This window comes from Rutilus rutilus (genome assembly GCF_951802725.1).
Source record: "Rutilus rutilus genome assembly, chromosome: 22".
Taxonomy (NCBI): Eukaryota; Metazoa; Chordata; class Actinopteri; order Cypriniformes; family Leuciscidae; genus Rutilus; species Rutilus rutilus.
The window spans coordinates 30,109,498-30,126,843 of record NC_140227.1 but is presented as its reverse complement, the minus strand read 5'-3'; the positions used below and the strand labels follow the sequence as shown (position 1 = coordinate 30,126,843).

The following is a 17,346-nucleotide window of genomic DNA, read 5'->3' as shown; positions in this document are numbered from 1 at the left end:
TATTGAGTGAGTGTGTTTATCGAGAGAGTGTCTGAGAATTGTTGTTTAAAAGAAAAACGTGGAAAACAAAGAATGGAAAATTGTAAGGGTATTTAAGCAATAGCTGAGATCTTGATTCAAGATTGAGCTTATGAACCACACCAAACCTGCTTACCCCTTTTGCTCTGGTTGATGTCTCAGAAGATGTCAGATGTTCACTTGATGTTTTGCTTTAGAGATTGAGTCTGAGAGCTAATGGAGTTAAAATTTTACAGACGAATCATGCAAATAAACATATATAATAATCATATATTCTAATGTCTTCGCAATACAAGTTTTGATGTTTAATGATAGGTTTAAGAATCAGTAACATGAAATAGAGTTTTTGCATGTTTTGTGAGTACAGTGATTTCAAAACCAATCGTTCTGCCAAATTTATTTTTTCGAACGCTCGAAACACGACTCCTACAGTGTAAATGCAATGAAAATCAACCCAAACATGCATAAAAACTCCTTTTACAAACCAATTGCAAATGTTTTCTTGAAACTACGAATCATCAAATACCATTAAACATGATGTGTCTGTGTAATATGTGTTCTTTTATTAATTTGTAGGGCTTGTTTTGTGTTATGGATGGCTTAGCTGATCAGGCCAATAACTAGGCCTAATTCTCTTCATTTCTTCTTATTCAAATGTGGCATTAAAAATGTCTATATTATAAAACTGATTGGAGGAAAGGTATCATGAAATACGGATTCAATGAGATCGGCCTTTTGTGAACCGTTGAAATATCTAAATGTTTCAGAATCTTTTTTGTTTATGTAAATGACTTGGGCAGTTTGATACGTTCTTTGAACCGAATTTAGTCTTCGAATTCACAATTTTTTTAATATAAAATTGTGTTTCGTGTTTGTAGATGAATGCATTGGTATCTAAAGCTTTAGAGTTGTGTAGTGGAATTCAGACGTCATTGTCTCCATTGTCTCGGACTCCAGGCCTCCAGATGTGTGTGTGTGTGTGTGTGTGTGTGCTGGTCAGTGTGAGTAGATCTCATGTGAGGTTCCCACACTGACTCTCTGTCTTCACATCAATGGAGCACAAAAGCATCCAGAGTCCTGAATGAAGCATTAGTGCCGCTGAAGACTCTGTTCTTCCTGACGTCACCAACCATCTGGAGGCAAACCAGTCAGTCACTTATCACACACTTTCTGATCACAATTATTCTCTTGCACATATGCAATTTTCCTGCATATTAAATTTATTATGGAATATGCAAAATAGCACTTTTAATTTCCTTTTTTTAGCATCAAATAAGATTTCAGTTGCATTTGTGAAAAAGTTTTGCATCTAGATGACAAAAGTTTCTTAAGTACCTGATGCAAAAGCTTAGTCATTGTAAAAGTTCATGATGCATAAAGGAAAATAAATAGTGATATTGCTGATTCTGGCCACACTGCTGATGACATCATGAATGACATCATGTAAATGCATCATGCATGTGTGTAAATGTCCATAAGTGTGTCGACTCTCTTGTGTGTGTCAGATATTGAGGTTGTGTTTGGGTTTAGGATGCTGATGACACTAGAACTGTGACTCTGTTCTCCAGAGTTTCTCACACTGAGACACAAACACAACAATAGAAGTGTGTCTATTCACATGATAATGAGACGGACAAATACTAATAAAACCCCAGGGATTTAAACTCGAAGTAGTTTTGATCTGCAAGCGTTTCCCACGTCATTCACGTTCACTTCAAAATCACTTCTGTGCAAAAGGTTTTTTTATGTTTATCAACATTTTTAATCCGGGTCAATTTAGAGAAAAATATACTGATAAATAAGTGACATTTTTCTAATTTTAAAGGATTTATTTTTATTATTTTATTATATATATATATATATATAATTATTTTTATCACAACAGTCTAGCTAAGTTTATTAATGGTCCAGTGCGACACACGGCACAGATGATTCAGCCTTTGGGAATCGAGTTACTCCTGTGAGAACAGACACACTTCTATTGTGTGAGTGATTTAATGTGATGAAAACAGAAGTGTGTGAATCTGTGTGTCTCTGAGACTCCAGCAGTGACAGCAGCCAGAATAAAGATCTGTTAGTTCGCAGCTGCGTGTTCATTGAGCTTTGAGCATGTGGCGGCCCACATCCCTCATTGTCTGTCTGAGCTCTTCCATTGGCTCCAAAACTGTGAGAAACTCCAACAAGCTCAAGCCTCACACATTCATATGGAGATTTGTGAGTATAAATAGAGGATCTGCAGCCGGTGTGAATCAGACTCGCTCTGCACAGAGATCTACAGCACAGAGATCCAGACATGACACCTACAATCATCTCAAAGGAGCATCTCCCTCTCAACAACAAGGTACATCACATGATCCTCCTTACAGCAACATTACATCAGCAGCTTTCACGACTCTTCTCAATCGCTGCTTATTCCAAGACACGTTCCTGATGCTTTTCTGTCTCGATCTGCAGCTGAGAAAGCCAATAGTGGAGAAGATGCGCAGAGATGGTCTCATCAGCAGCTCGAGTGTCTTCTGGCTCCAGAGCTCCTGATTCCCAGCTGGAGAAAGCAGAAATCCTGGAGATGACGCTCACAATTCCAGTTCGCATGCCGTCAATCGAGGCTTCTCCAGGTGTGTCCGTGAGATCCAGAGATGAGATGAAGACACAGAGCCAGAGAAGACTGAAGCTCTTCCAGAAGCTGCAGACATCATGTGATCAGAACAGGAGGGAAAGTGCGGAGCCTCGGCTGAGCCGCTCAGACCAGAACACCTTCAGCAAAGAGATGAAGGTCAACAAGAGCGCCATCTGGAGGCCTTGGGAGATCTTACAGCGACCAGCAGCTCATACTGAACGTCTACACTAGACTCAGTGGACTGTGTCGTTTCAGCTTCTCTTTTGGAGAAAAACTGTTTCATGAGTTCCAGTTTGGAAGAGATATTTGCACTGCAAAGTGCTCTGATGATTTGATCTTCTATGAAGACTCAAGAGTTCCTGACAGGAGCATATACTGACGTCTATATTAGACAACATTGAATTTTACATTAAATGCATCTTGATAAGATGTGAAGGAAACGCTTCCTTTATTATTTTAAAGGCCATTCATAATCTGACAGCATCTCAAGCTTTGTTCTACAAGCTGATGAAGAGTCGATTTACACAGCATGTTATATGAAATGTTATAATTTCTTGAAATTAATGTGATGACAAGAATCTTGCTTCATTATTAATTATGTGCTGTTTGTGGCTCAAATTTGATTTCCTCTTAGATGATATTCATAGAGAGATTATATTTTATCTCTTTCTCTGATGGGAACATATACTGACGTCTATATTAGACAACATTGACTTTTACATGAATTATGATTCTATAAAGACTTCTCTTTTCTCTTTTTGAGAAAATGTCCTTTAACAATTTTTTGTTTGAAAAATAACTTGTATTGCAAAATACCATGATACCGCTAATAATTAGTATAAAAGTGCTTTAAACTGCATATTTCATATCCTTTGGGTATAATTTTCACCTTTGAGGTGATGCATTGTGTGACTTGATCAAATATCTCTAATGCTGGATTTTAATACATTATCTTTGAGATATTTGACATTGTGTTTTTCCTGTTTTGGGGAAATTCTTTAATGTATTGTTAAATATACATATTTGTCTTCACTGAAGATGTCCTATGAACGGACCTGTGATTTATTTATGAAATCTCTGTTTGTTTTGATTAATGTTTTTAATCTTAATTGCTTTTATAAAAGCAGGTTTTACTGGTTATTTAACTTCACAAATCTTTTTAATTCTTTGAAAGATTCTGTGATTGTTAAAGTTCTGTCATGCTTGATATTGTACTTTTGATATTTTACAGTCACCGTGTGACTATTCTGATCTCTGAATGATCATTCTTCTCAAACTGAGAAACGTTTGTTTAATCATAAACGTTGAATATGTCGATGTGTCTTTTGAAAAGGCTGTTTTATGATGTATAAACTTTGCTCGATTGAGGGCATAAATGTATCTTGGAGATTCTCCGAGCTCATGTTGTGATATATTATCACTCCCTGTCGGAATGATGTCATTTCCTAAATGACAAAATTAATATTCATGACAATAAAATCAGTTGATCTTATTTCTGTCTCTGCATTTAGTTTTTTTTAAGTATATATCCAGACAATACAGACATAAAAATGACTTAAAATATGAAACAAACAAAAATTATTTAATATTATAAAAAGTAAATTCTTATAACACCTTAAGTCTTGTTTTTAATTCTTACAATAATTACAGGAATACTTGATTTGGAGTATTAATACTCAGTAATATGCTTGTCTAAATAAACTTTTATTTATTTTCATGTGTATAATTCATCTATGTCTATTTCTATGAAATCTTTATTATCGTAAATATTACTTTTCAATATTTGGACCTCATAAATTGAGTGATTTAACATCGGGTGTGATGTTTAATATGAAAACTAATGTGATTTGGTTAGTTTGGATGTGTCTTGTTTTTATATGTAACCCATAATCATGATATTTTCATAATAACTGTCAGATCTAGTGAAAATGACCTCAGAGCTTCACTAATATATTTGGAATATTGTTTTGAATCAATATTTCCTGTCCATGTATTTATAGATCTGAGCATCATGTTCATTCTGTGTCGGGGTTTATTTTGCCCGCAAATGAAATAAATATATGTTCATACATCTGATTTAAAAAATATATCTCATGAAGATTATACCATTGTTCTCATTAAATTTACTGGTAGGCCTAAAGTTAAAGCACCAGTGAGAGGCATGTGTGTATTGTAGTGTAATGAAGTGAATGAACAAAGTGTTATTGATTTTAATGCTTGATTTAAAAAAAAAAAACTCTCTTCTAATTCATTAAAAAAAAATCATGTTTTTTTTTCCCAACAAGTATTGAGCGGCAGAGGCGTGAGAAAGCTCGTAGGGAATCTGTCCTGCATTAACACTCATTATCATGTGAATAGACACACTTCTATTGTTGTGTTTGTGTCTCAGTGTGAGAAACTCTGGAGAACAGAGTCACAGTTCTAGTGTCATCAGCATCCTAAACCCAAACACAACCTCAATATCTGACACACTTATGGATATTTACACACATGCATGATGCATTTACATGATGTCATTCATGATGTCATCAGCAGTGTGGCCAGAATCAGCAATATCACTATTTATTTTCCTTTATGCATCATGAACTTTTACAATGACTAAGCTTTTGCATCAGGTACTTCAGAAACTTTTGTCATCTAGATGCAAAACTTTTTCACAAATGCAACTAAAATCTTATTTGATGCTAAAAAAAAGGAAATTAAAAGTGTATTTAACAGAATATAATTTTTTTTTTTATATTTTGCATATTCCGTAATACATTTAATATGCAGGAAAATTGCATATGTGCAAGAGAATAATTGTGATCAGAAAGTGTGTGATAAGTGACTGACTGGTTTGCCTCCAGATGGTTGGTGACGTCAGGAAGAACAGAGTCTTCAGCGGCACTAATGCTTCATTCAGGACTCTGGATGCTTTTGTGCTCCATTGATGTGAAGACAGAGAGTCAGTGTGGGAACCTCACATGAGATCTACTCACACTGACCAGCACACACACACACACACACACACCTGCTTCATCATCAGGCTGTGACGTCACTGCAATCATAATGCTGAAGATCATAAATTAGGACATGAAATATCTGCACTTACTCCTTTGGAAAGACTTGAAATGTTGAACTTTATGCACATAAATCCATATGTGTCTTACAAAGCTTCAACAATTTGAAAAGCATTTGAACAGTTTAGTTTATATTGACGTAAGATTGTATTTCATTATTCAGTATTTTTCTTATTAATGTATAATTCTTGTTCCTCTCTTTCTGTTTTTCTCAAGTTTAAACTTTATTCTTAAATTGTACAGCAGTTTAGTTTATATTCTGCTGTTTTTAAATGCACTCCATAAATAAAGTATGATTTGAATTGATCTAGTAATTGGTTATACAGTTTTATATACAGTATATATTTTATTAATGTTCGATATTAAACTTAGGAATGTGAATTAAACGCTGCTTTACACAGTAATTCAGACGCCATGTGCAGGAATGATGTGATGTGGAACGAGACGATGCAGGAGTCACTGACGCCACGCGTTTCTAATGACGAGCGTGTGTTTCTTCAGTGATCTCTACAGGTCAGCACTTTCCCAGATTCTCCCCTGAGACACAGAGACAGAGGATCATTGAGCATGTGGCGGCCCACATCCCTCATTGTCTGTCTGAGCTCTTCCATTGGCTCCAAAACTGTGAGAAACTCCAACAAGCTCAAGCCTCACACATTCATATGGAGATTTGTGAGTATAAATAGAGGATCTGCAGCCGGTGTGAATCAGACTCGCTCTGCACAGAGATCTACAGCACAGAGATCCAGACATGACACCTACAATCATCTCAAAGGAGCATCTCCCTCTCAACAACAAGGTACATCACATGATCCTCCTTACAGCAACATTACATCAGCAGCTTTCACGACTCTTCTCAATCGCTGCTTATTCCAAGACACGTTCCTGATGCTTTTCTGTCTCGATCTGCAGCTGAGAAAGCCAATAGTGGAGAAGATGCGCAGAGATGGTCTCATCAGCAGCTCAAGTGTCTTCTGGCTCCAGAGCTCCTGATTCCCAGCTGGAGAAAGCAGAAATCCCGGAGATGACGCTCACAGTTCCAGTTCGCATGCTGTCAATCGAGGCTTCTCCAGGTGTGTCCGTGAGATCCAGAGATGAGATGAAGACACAGAGCCAGAGAAGACTGAAGCTCTTCCAGAAGCTGCAGACATCATGTGATCAGAACAGGAGGGAAAGTGCGGAGCCTCGGCTGAGCCGCTCAGACCAGAACACCTTCAGCAAAGAGATGAAGGTCAACAAGAGCGCTATCTGGAGGCCTTGGGAGATCTTACAGCGACCAGCAGCTCATACTGAACGTCTACACTAGACTCAGTGGACTGTGTCGTTTCAGCTTCTCTTTTGGAGAAAAACTGTTTCATGAGTTCCAGTTTGGAAGAGATATTTGCACTGCAAAGTGCTCTGATGATTCGATCTTCTATGAAGACTCAAGAGTTCCTGACGGGAGCATATACTGACGTCTATATTAGACAACATTGACTTTTACATTAAATGCATCTTGATAAGATGTGAAGGAAACACTTCCTTTATTATTTTAAAGGCTATTCTTAATCTGATAGCATCTCAAGCTTTGTTCTACAAGCTGATGAAGAGACGATTTACACAGCACGTTATATGAAATGTTATAATTTCTTGAAATTAATGTGATGACAAGAATCTTGCTTCATTATTAATTATGTGCTGTTTGTCGCTCAAATTTGATTTCCTCTTAGATGATATTCATAGAGAGACTTTAGGATCTGATGATTCGATCTTCTATGAAGACTCAAGAGTTCCTGACGGGAGCATATACTGACGTCTATATTAGACAACATTGACTTTTACATTAAATAATGATGATTCGATCTTCTATAAAGACTTCTCTTTTCTCTTTTTGAGAAAATGTCCTTTAACTAATTTTAGTTTGATAAAATAACTTGTATTGCAAAATACCATGATACCACTAATAATTAGTATAAAAGTGCATTAAACTGCATTTTCCATATCCTTTGGGTATAATTTCCACCTTTGAGGTGATGCATTGTGTGACTATAAAGTCAAATCAGCTTTATTTTGGTTTCATGTTGAAACAGTATTAATTTTTGCAACTGGCAAAAAGCATTTCCTGATCATTTTTGATGTTGTTTAGAAGACTTATACCTGTATCAGTATGTTTCTGTCCTCAATGAGGAGTTTTAATAAATGAAATTTCATTTTTGTAATTCTGAAAAGAATGTGCAATCCCTCCATGAGGGTTCATGAATATTGTTTTATATAGATCTTCATCTATACATGTACACTCTATATACTGCTGTATATGTTAACTGTATTTACGTTATTGTAAATCTGATATAATGTGTTATGTTCACATTATTACTGACGTTTGTGTTGTCCTCCGGAGAGCATCTCTCTGCTCAGAGCTTGTTTGAAACAAATGCTTTCAATAGTGAAAGTCCTGTGAATGAGAAATATTATCCATACGTAAAGAAAAATAAACTAAGCTCAACTAAACTATGTGGTTTCATTTATTTTCTAAGCATGAAGTGTTTAAACACTGAAGTCAAACTAAATGCCTGAATGACATTGCATTAGATAGCAAATGTAAGTATCTGAATCTACACTTACTAATACTTTTAGGGGCTACGAATGCTTGATAAAGAAGAAGCAGCCCTTATTTAAAAGCTTTACTTAAAGTGCATATGAATGTGATGTGCCGTAGACAAACATCGATTGCTGTTTAATTCAATTGAGAGAATAAAAACAAACCCTCAGAGAGACAATAGATCTCAACTAAGAGACCTAGGGGTCAGAGGTCAAGGGAGTGACCTCATATGAAACTTTTATCATGCCATCATGCTGCATTCCTCCAACTTTTACTCACATGCACCGAATACTGACATTATTAAAAAGACTGAGAAAAGAGCTTTGTTATTTAATATTTAATACTGATTAAAAACGAAAATGCTAGAGAAACATAATGAGCCTTTAGGAAAGATGTACATGGTTGGTTCGCAGTCTTCTACACTAATGTATTATTTGATTAACTTTTTGTAAAAGGTTTAAAAAAAAGGTTTAATTCAAATATGAAAGATATTTTAGTCTATAAATATACAGTACCAGTCAAAAGTTTGGAAACGTTACTATTTTTAATGTTTTTGAAAGAAGTCTCTTCTGCTCATCAAGCCTGCAGTTAAAAAAAAAACAAAACAAAAAAAACAGTAATATTATGAAATATTATTACAATTTAAAATAATGGTTCTCTTTTTTAATATACTTTAAAATGTAATTTATTTTTGTGATGCAAAGCTGAATTTTCATCAGCAAGTACTCCAGTCTTTGGTGTCTTATGATCCTTCAGAAATCATTCTAATATGCTGATTTATGATCAATGTTGGAAACAGTTGTGCTGCTTAATATTTTTTTTATAACCTGAGATACTTTTTTCAGGATTATTTGATGAATAAAAAGTTAAAAAGAACTGTATTTATTTAGAATAGAAATCTTTTGTAACAATATACACTACCGTTCAAAAGTTTGGGAACAATAACTTCTTTTTTTTTAAAGAAATTAGTACTTTAATTCAACAAGGATGCGTTAAATTGATAAAAGGTGATGGTAACGATTTATATTGTTAGAAATGTTTTTATTTTGAATAAATGCTGTTTTTATGAATAAATGCGGTTAACGTTTTACTCATCAATGAATCCTGAAAAAAGTATTCCAAAAAAATATATTAAACAGCACAACTGTTTCCATCATTGATAATAACTGAGTATCAAATCATCATATTAGAATGATTTCTGAAGGATCATAAGACACCAAAGACTGGAGTACTTGCTGATGAAAATTCAGCTTTGCATCACAAAAATAAATTACATTTTAAAATATATTAAAAAAGAGAACCATTATTTTAAATTGTAATAATATTTCATAATATTACTTTTTTTTTTTTTTTTTTTAACTGCAGGCTTGATGAGCATAAGAGACTTCTTTCAAAAACATTAAAAATAGTAATGTTTCCAAACTTTTGACTGGTACTGTATATATATATATATATATATATATATATATATTTCCCTCTTTAACTTTTTTCAAGAATGTTTTAGCTTGACGTTCGACTAACATTTTTAAATGTTACTCGTTTCAGAATGTTCAGAGAGGATTCAAAAGTAGCAAAGTTGCTGGAATTGAATGTTCCCTTAATGTTCACATAACTAAAAAATAAAAATAAATAAATAAATAAAAATGGACGTTTTTAACATTCAGAGAACATTCAGGAATAATGTTTTACCTTGTTCAGAATGTGAGTAAAACGTTCGGTTCCACTTTATTTCCATAGTCCACTTTAGATATTCTACTAAATATAAGTAACTTTGCAACTACATGTCAACTAACTCTCATTAGAGTATTAGTACTATAGATTATGGTGTTAGGGTTCGGGTTAGGAGAATAAATTGACTTGTAGTTGCAAAGTTACTTATAGTCAGTAGAATATCTGTTGGGGGACCATCAAAATAAAGTGTCAGCAGATATTAAGCAGTCGACTAATACTCTAATGACAGTGAGTTTACATGTAGTTGCAAAGTTACTTATAGTTAGACTGTCTAAAGTGGACTATTGAAATAAAGTGTTTACACTTTATGTTCTTAGAACATATTTTTGTTAGCTGGGATTTTGTTAATTATATCAGTGGTAAATCCTGTAAACACAGCATTTAACTTCCCTTTAAGTGTTTAAGTTGCATTAATGTCACCTGTCACCACAGCAGTGATTCATATATACGTCACATACATACGTCAACCTGTGGTCAATGGGGGTTTATCTTGTCATTAGATGACAGGCATTCAACGGTCTCCCGAGGGAATTTTTATTATAGGATCAAGCGGTCATTAGCATCTGAATAGGCACATGTCTATTGTTCAGTGTGGGAAAGCTCTGGTACCCAGAATCACAGATCAGTGTCATTAGCATCCCAAAAACCCTCAATAAATCTCAATATTTTGGGACTCTGAAAGGAGAAATACTTGTTTTCGACCATCTCAAATGTTTAAAAAACCAAGTATAGTCATGAAAAATTAAGTTAAATAAAAATCCAAAATTGACCAGTTAGTCTGCAGCTTTAAACACACCTAAAGTCCCCATTTGCATGAACAGAACAACAGAAATGTATATATATATATATATATAAACATAAGACTTTTACACACCAGAATCAAATCACTCAATGCCATTTATGTCACATTCCCTCCCAAACCTGAATATCCACAGGGCTTTTAAAACATTCCTGCGGGTTTCAGAGTAATAATAATTGCAAAGGCATTTTCATTAGTTAATGATGTCCTCTATATGACCCACAGCACATCACTTTCCAACATGGCAACAGGCAAACACAAATGCAGTGAAAGCATGTTTTTAACTCTTCATCTCATTGAAAACAACTCAAGAATGCCATCATGAGCAGCAAGCCTGATAAATAAACCCACACAGGAATAATAATGCGTGTGATCACTGAATCATTCATATATAGTGAAAAGAGTTTGATAAGAATAGACAAAAGCAGAGATTTATTTTGATTGTTTTATTCCGCCACAGACTGATTGAAATACATTCAATGGCCTTTTCAGTTCATAATTCCTTCACAGAAGGAAACTTGATTTCACCTACACAGTGAAAAGGTTTCGACATTTACTCATATGCCTTTATAAAAGGCCGTTATAAAAGCACGGTACATGGTACAGATAGACGGGTGAAGTATAACCTCTTGAGTCACAATCTCTACAAAATCAGATCTGATACAATCTGCATATTATTTCCTTAGAAACACAAATATAAGCCCAGTTGGGGCTCAAATAAATCTCAATAGGATTGAAAACAATCATTAAAATTACGTCCAAATATTGGACGCTGGCCAAATCTTGGCCGCACTTAGAAAAACAAAACATGTTGTTCAGATTAGAAGAATCTTTCACATTTGAAAGGAAAAAAAAAAAACTTATTATAAGCCCAGATAAAGGTACATACAATATGTTGTAAGAAAAATTAAAAACAAGCACAAGAGCTTTACAGGTATGCTTGACCAATGTGGTCCGTGTTGAGCTCAAGATCTCCCAAGGTGGCGCTCTTGTTGACCTTCATCTCTTTGCTGAAGGTGTTCTGGTCTGAGCGGCTCAGCCGAGGCTCCGCACTTTCCCTCCTGTTCTGATCACATGATGTCTGCAGCTTCTGGAAGAGCTTCTCTGGCTCTGTGTCTTCATCTCATCTCTGGATCTCACGGACACACCTGGAGAAGCCTCGATTGACGGCATGCGAACTGGAATTGTGAGCGTCATCTCCAGGATTTCTGCTTTCTCCAGCTGGGAATCAGGAGCTCTGGAGCCAGAAGACACTCGAGCTGCTGATGAGACCATCTCTGCGCATCTTCTCCACTATTGGCTTTCTCAGCTGCAGATCGAGACAGAAAAGCATCAGGAACGTGTCTTGGAATAAGCAGCGATTGAGAAGAGTCGTGAAAGCTGCTGATGTAATGTTGCTGTAAGGAGGATCATGTGATGTACCTTGTTGTTGAGAGGGAGATGCTCCTTTGAGATGATTGTAGGTGTCATGTCTGGATCTCTGTGCTGTAGATCTCTGTGCAGAGCGAGTCTGATTCACACCGGCTGCAGATCCTCTATTTATACTCACAAATCTCCATATGAATGTGTGAGGCTTGAGCTTGTTGGAGTTTCTCACAGTTTTGGAGCCAATGGAAGAGCTCAGACAGACAATGAGGGATGTGGGCCGCCACATGCTCAATGATCCTCTGTCTCTGTGTCTCAGGGGAGAATCTGGGAAAGTGCTGACCTGTAGAGATCTGATGTTCACATCAATGTCACTGAAGCAACACACGCTCATCAACACTGTACACACGTGTGGAGGAGCTATATATATATATATATGTAATGTGTTTATTCATTTATTTATGGTGACCTTGTTTTAGTTGCCCATATGTGTGTTTCACCTACACAGACAATAAACAGTGCTCTCAATATTTATATACAAACTGCAGTTTAAAGAAATGTGTTTTTAGTGTAGATGAATGCGTTTGTATCTAAAGCTTTAGAGTTGTGTAGTGGAATTCAGACGTCATTGTCTCCATTGTCTCGGACTCCAGGCCTCCAGATGTGTGTGTGTGTGTGTGTGTGCTGGTCAGTGTGAGTAGATCTCATGTGAGGTTCCCACACTGACTCTCTGTCTTCACATCAATGGAGCACAAAAGCATCCAGAGTCCTGAATGAAGCATTAGTGCCGCTGAAGACTCTGTTCTTCCTGACGTCACCAACCATCTGGAGGCAAACCAGTCAGTCACTTATCACACACTTTCTGATCACAACTCTTGCAAATATGCAATTTTCCTGCATATTTAAATGTATTATTAAATATTTTGCATATTCCATTTTTAAATATTCTTTTAAAACACTTTTAATTCACTTTTTTTTTAGCATCAAATAAGATTTTAGTTGCATTTGTGAAAAAGTTTTGCATCTAGATGACAAAAGTTTCTTAAGTACCTGATGCAAAAGCTTAGTCATTGTAAAAGTTCATGATGCATAAAGGAAAATAAATAGTGATATTGCTGATTCTGGCCACACTGCTGATGACATCATGAATGACATCATGTAAATGCATCATGCATGTGCAAATGTCCATAAGTGTGTCGACTCTCTTGTGTGTGTCAGATATTGAGGTTGTGTTTGGGTTTAGGATGCTGATGACACTAGAACTGTGACTCTGTTCTCCAGAGTTTCTCACACTGAGACACAAACACAACAATAGAAGTGTGTCTATTCACATGATAATGAGTGTTAATGCAGGACAGATTCCCTACGAGCTTTCTCACGCCTCTGCTGCTCAATGCTTGTAATAATAAGCATAGTTTTACATGAATCTGATGACTAATTTCTTAAAACAAAGCATTTGATTTAGTCCTTTTCATTTAAAAAATGTATAATATTAGATTATATAGTGTAAAGTTATAGTCCAATCTATTCATGCTGACCTCTGACCCCTGGTCTCTTAGTTGAGTTCTTTTGTCTCTGATGGTCTTTGAGTGAGTTCTCTCTCTCACGCTCTCTTCATTCACTCAATTCAATTACACAACAATAGACGTGTGTCCTACTGAACCCCACAGCACACACGTCTCCAAACGTTCACTGTCTTAACCTGATCAAACTGGCTTAGTTGGTCCCTAACGCAGGGAATATGAATCAATTACAGGTTTGGAATCTGATACACGTGCAAAGTGCCGTAAATAGCCAGTTGACATGCCTTTCTGTCCTTTAATATATTTTGAAGATAAAATAATATATATTTACCTAGAATAAATATGTGAAATTAAAACATCAGGTTGTTTACAGTTTCCTAAAGCGATTTATTATTATTAAAATTTGAGCAATTAGCAAAATATATCTGTCACTTTAAGTAGTTTGCTATATATTAAATGTTCAAATGTTCAGGACTTAATTTGCATAATTTCCCAGAGGGGTCTAATTTAAAATTTAAATAATTACAGCATCTATCCTGACCTTTTGTACATTTTAGAAGCTTGATGAGAATATTTACACAGAAATCTGTGCAAGAGAGCATAATCCGAAAATGTAGCCTAATTAAAACTAAAGGTTCAAGATTTTCAATTCATGCTGTACATAAACAATTATTCCATGAAGAGGTAATTTTTTGTGCCAAACATGCTTTAAGATGATGTTTATCATTTAGCTTGTGTAAGAATTATTGATTAATATACAGTACCAGTGAAAAGTTTGGAAACATTACTATTTTTAATGTTTTTGAAAGAAGTCTCTTCTGCTCATCAAGTAAAAAAAAAAAAAAACAGTAATATTATGAAATATTATTACAATTTAAAATAATGGTTCTCTTTTTTAATATATTTTAAAATGTAATTTATTTTTGTGATGCAAAGCTGAATTTTCATCAGCAAGTACTCCAGTCTTTGGTGTCTTATGATCCTTCAGAAATCATTCTAATATGATGATTTGATACTCAGTTATTATCAATGATGGAAACAGTTGTGCTGTTTAATATATTTCTTTGGAATACTTTTTTCAGGATTCATTGATGAGTAAAACGTTAACAGCATTTATTCATAAAAACAGCATTTATTCAAAATAAAAACAATTCTAACAATATAAATCGTTACCATCACCTTTTATCAATTTAACGCATCCTTGTTGAATTAAAGTACTAATTTCTTAAAAAAAAAATAGTTATTGTTCCCAAACTTTTGAACGGTAGTGTATATTGTTACAAAAGATTTCTATTCTAAATAAATACAGTTCTTTTTAACTTTTTATTCATCAAATAATCCTGAAAAAAGTATCTCAGGTTATAAAAAAAATATTAAGCAGCACAACTGTTTCCAACATTGATCATAAATCAGCATATTAGAATGATTTCTGAAGGATCATAAGACACCAAAGACTGGAGTACTTGCTGATGAAAATTCAGCTTTGCATCACAAAAATAAATTACATTTTAAAGTATATTAAAAAAGAGAACCATTATTTTAACTGGTAACAATATTTCATAATATTACTGTTTTTTTTTTTTTTTTTTTTTTTTTTTTTTTTAACTGCAGGCTTGATGAGCATAAGAGACTTCTTTCAAAAACATTAAAAATAGTAATGTTTCCAAACTTTTGACTGGTACTGTATATCAAAATTATAAGAGAAATCAATCTAATAAAATCTGAGGCTATATATGTTTTCTTCTTCATTATAATTCCACTCTAAAGAAGACAAACTGAATTCCATGACAAACCAGAATTCCACAGCAGAAAATACATTTGACTTTTTAGTTATTTATTTTGTGATGTCACGATGTCATCATTAATGCAAATAAATAGGTGATAACATATCACAGCGTTTGCATGAAGAGATCTCCAAAACACATTAAACGCATAAATATTAATAAACTTTGCAAAAGTCATGTGACAAATGATTTACCACAAATCATTATTAGCATTCCTCCACATGAGGGGGTCATACAAAAGCATAACAGAAACTGTTAGTGATTAAATGTCAAGATACTCAACAGTTAAGATATTCCAGTAAAGGAAAATACATCAGGACATTCATCAACAGAAGTGAGTTATTAGCATTTTAATGGCAGAAAAAACACTGAACCACCTTTATGTGGGATTCTATGATATGATCAAATGTCCTAAGCGTTTATCATACTGATAAAATATTCAAAACCACTATTTGTACTTCACATAAAGCAAAGATTTACCATGGCATAGTGAAAATGTAATTTGCCTTCATAGAAGGTGTATATTAATGTATTCAACAATACACAATACGTTTCCAGTGACGGAAATAATATTGTTAATGACATCTAACACAGATGTGAATGATAAAATCTGCTAAAATCAGAAAGGACCAAAATGTGGTCCACATCCTTGGTGTCTAATGTAGACTTGGCTTCCACGGTTGCGTTCCTTCAGAGGGCGCTACAGGACCAATCAAAGCCTTCGCTGAGGCGGATGGATGGAGGAAGTAGATGCTACCGCTGGTTTCTCTGGAGAACACCGTCATCTCCCGGATTTCTGCTTTCTCCAGCTGGGAATCAGGAACTCTGGAGCCAGAAGACACTTGAGCTGCTGATGAGACCATCTCTGCGCATCTTCTCCACTGTTGGCTTTCTCAGCTGCAGATCGAGACAGAAAAGCATCAGGAACGTGTCTTGGAATAAGCAGCGATTGAGAAGAGTCGTGAAAGCTGCTGATGTAATGTTGCTGTAAGGAGGATCATGTGATGTACCTTGTTGTTGAGAGGGAGATGCTCCTTTGAGATGATTGTAGGTGTCATGTCTGGATCTCTGTGCTGTAGATCTCTGTGCAGAGCGAGTCTGATTCACACCGGCTGCAGATCCTCTATTTATACTCACAAATCTCCATATGAATGTGTGAGGCTTGAGCTTGTTGGAGTTTCTCACAGTTTTGGAGCCAATGGAAGAGCTCAGACAGACAATGAGGGATGTGGGCCGCCACATGCTCAATGATCCTCTATCAGGGGCTCGAAGCTCCTGTCTCAGGGGAGCAGGTGGAGGGGAGAGTATTATTTAAATTATTTAAGCAGTTTTCTTGTTTTAATTGAGCAATCTACTACAACATTATATGTGGATGTTGCAAATTACTACGACTGGATTTACTGATGCATTTCTGTGCAAAATTAAGTTCTTTAAAGAAAACAGCATGTCTTCTCACATCTCTAGATGCTCATGAATCATATTTTAATGTGTATGATCTTCAGCATTATGATTGCTGCAGTGACGTCACAGCCTGATGATGAAGCATGTGTGTGTGTGTGTGTGTGTGCTGGTCAGTGTGAGTAGATCTCATGTGAGGTTCCCACACTGACTCTCTGTCTTCACATCAATGGAGCACAAAAGCATCCAGAGTCCTGAATGAAGCATTAGTGCCGCTGAAGACTCTGTTCTTCCTGACGTCACCAACCATCTGGAGGGAAACGGCGCGACTGGATGATGATGATGATGATGATGATGAGGCAAAAAAGACTATCAGTTCAATAAACTGGTAAAATATTGGCGAACTAAATAAAAAAAGTATTGATGCAATATTGCAAAAATTCTGATCATTGCATGGCTTTCATGTTTTCTTGT

General features: G+C 35.3%; 3 pseudogenes across 3 annotated transcripts; 2 read left to right on the top strand and 1 right to left on the bottom strand.

Annotated features, from left to right (window-relative positions):
- The first annotated feature begins 2,127 nt into the window (after positions 1–2,127).
- On the top strand, positions 2,128–2,973 carry LOC311282128 (transcription factor HES-5-like; annotated as a pseudogene). Its single transcript, XR_014630345.1, has 2 exons — positions 2,128–2,359; positions 2,473–2,973. The product of XR_014630345.1 is annotated as a transcription factor HES-5-like (transcript).
- Positions 2,974–6,261: 3,288 nt separating this feature from the next.
- LOC311282129 (transcription factor HES-5-like) lies at positions 6,262–7,099 on the top strand (annotated as a pseudogene). Its single transcript, XR_014630344.1, has 2 exons — positions 6,262–6,493; positions 6,607–7,099. The product of XR_014630344.1 is annotated as a transcription factor HES-5-like (transcript).
- Positions 7,100–11,612: 4,513 nt separating this feature from the next.
- Positions 11,613–12,375, bottom strand: LOC311282134 (annotated as a pseudogene). The gene is made up of 2 exons (XR_014630343.1): positions 12,225–12,375; positions 11,613–12,111 (listed from the first exon to the last, which is right to left on the bottom strand). The product of XR_014630343.1 is annotated as an uncharacterized misc_RNA (transcript).
- Between the last annotated feature and the right edge of the window lie 4,971 nt (positions 12,376–17,346).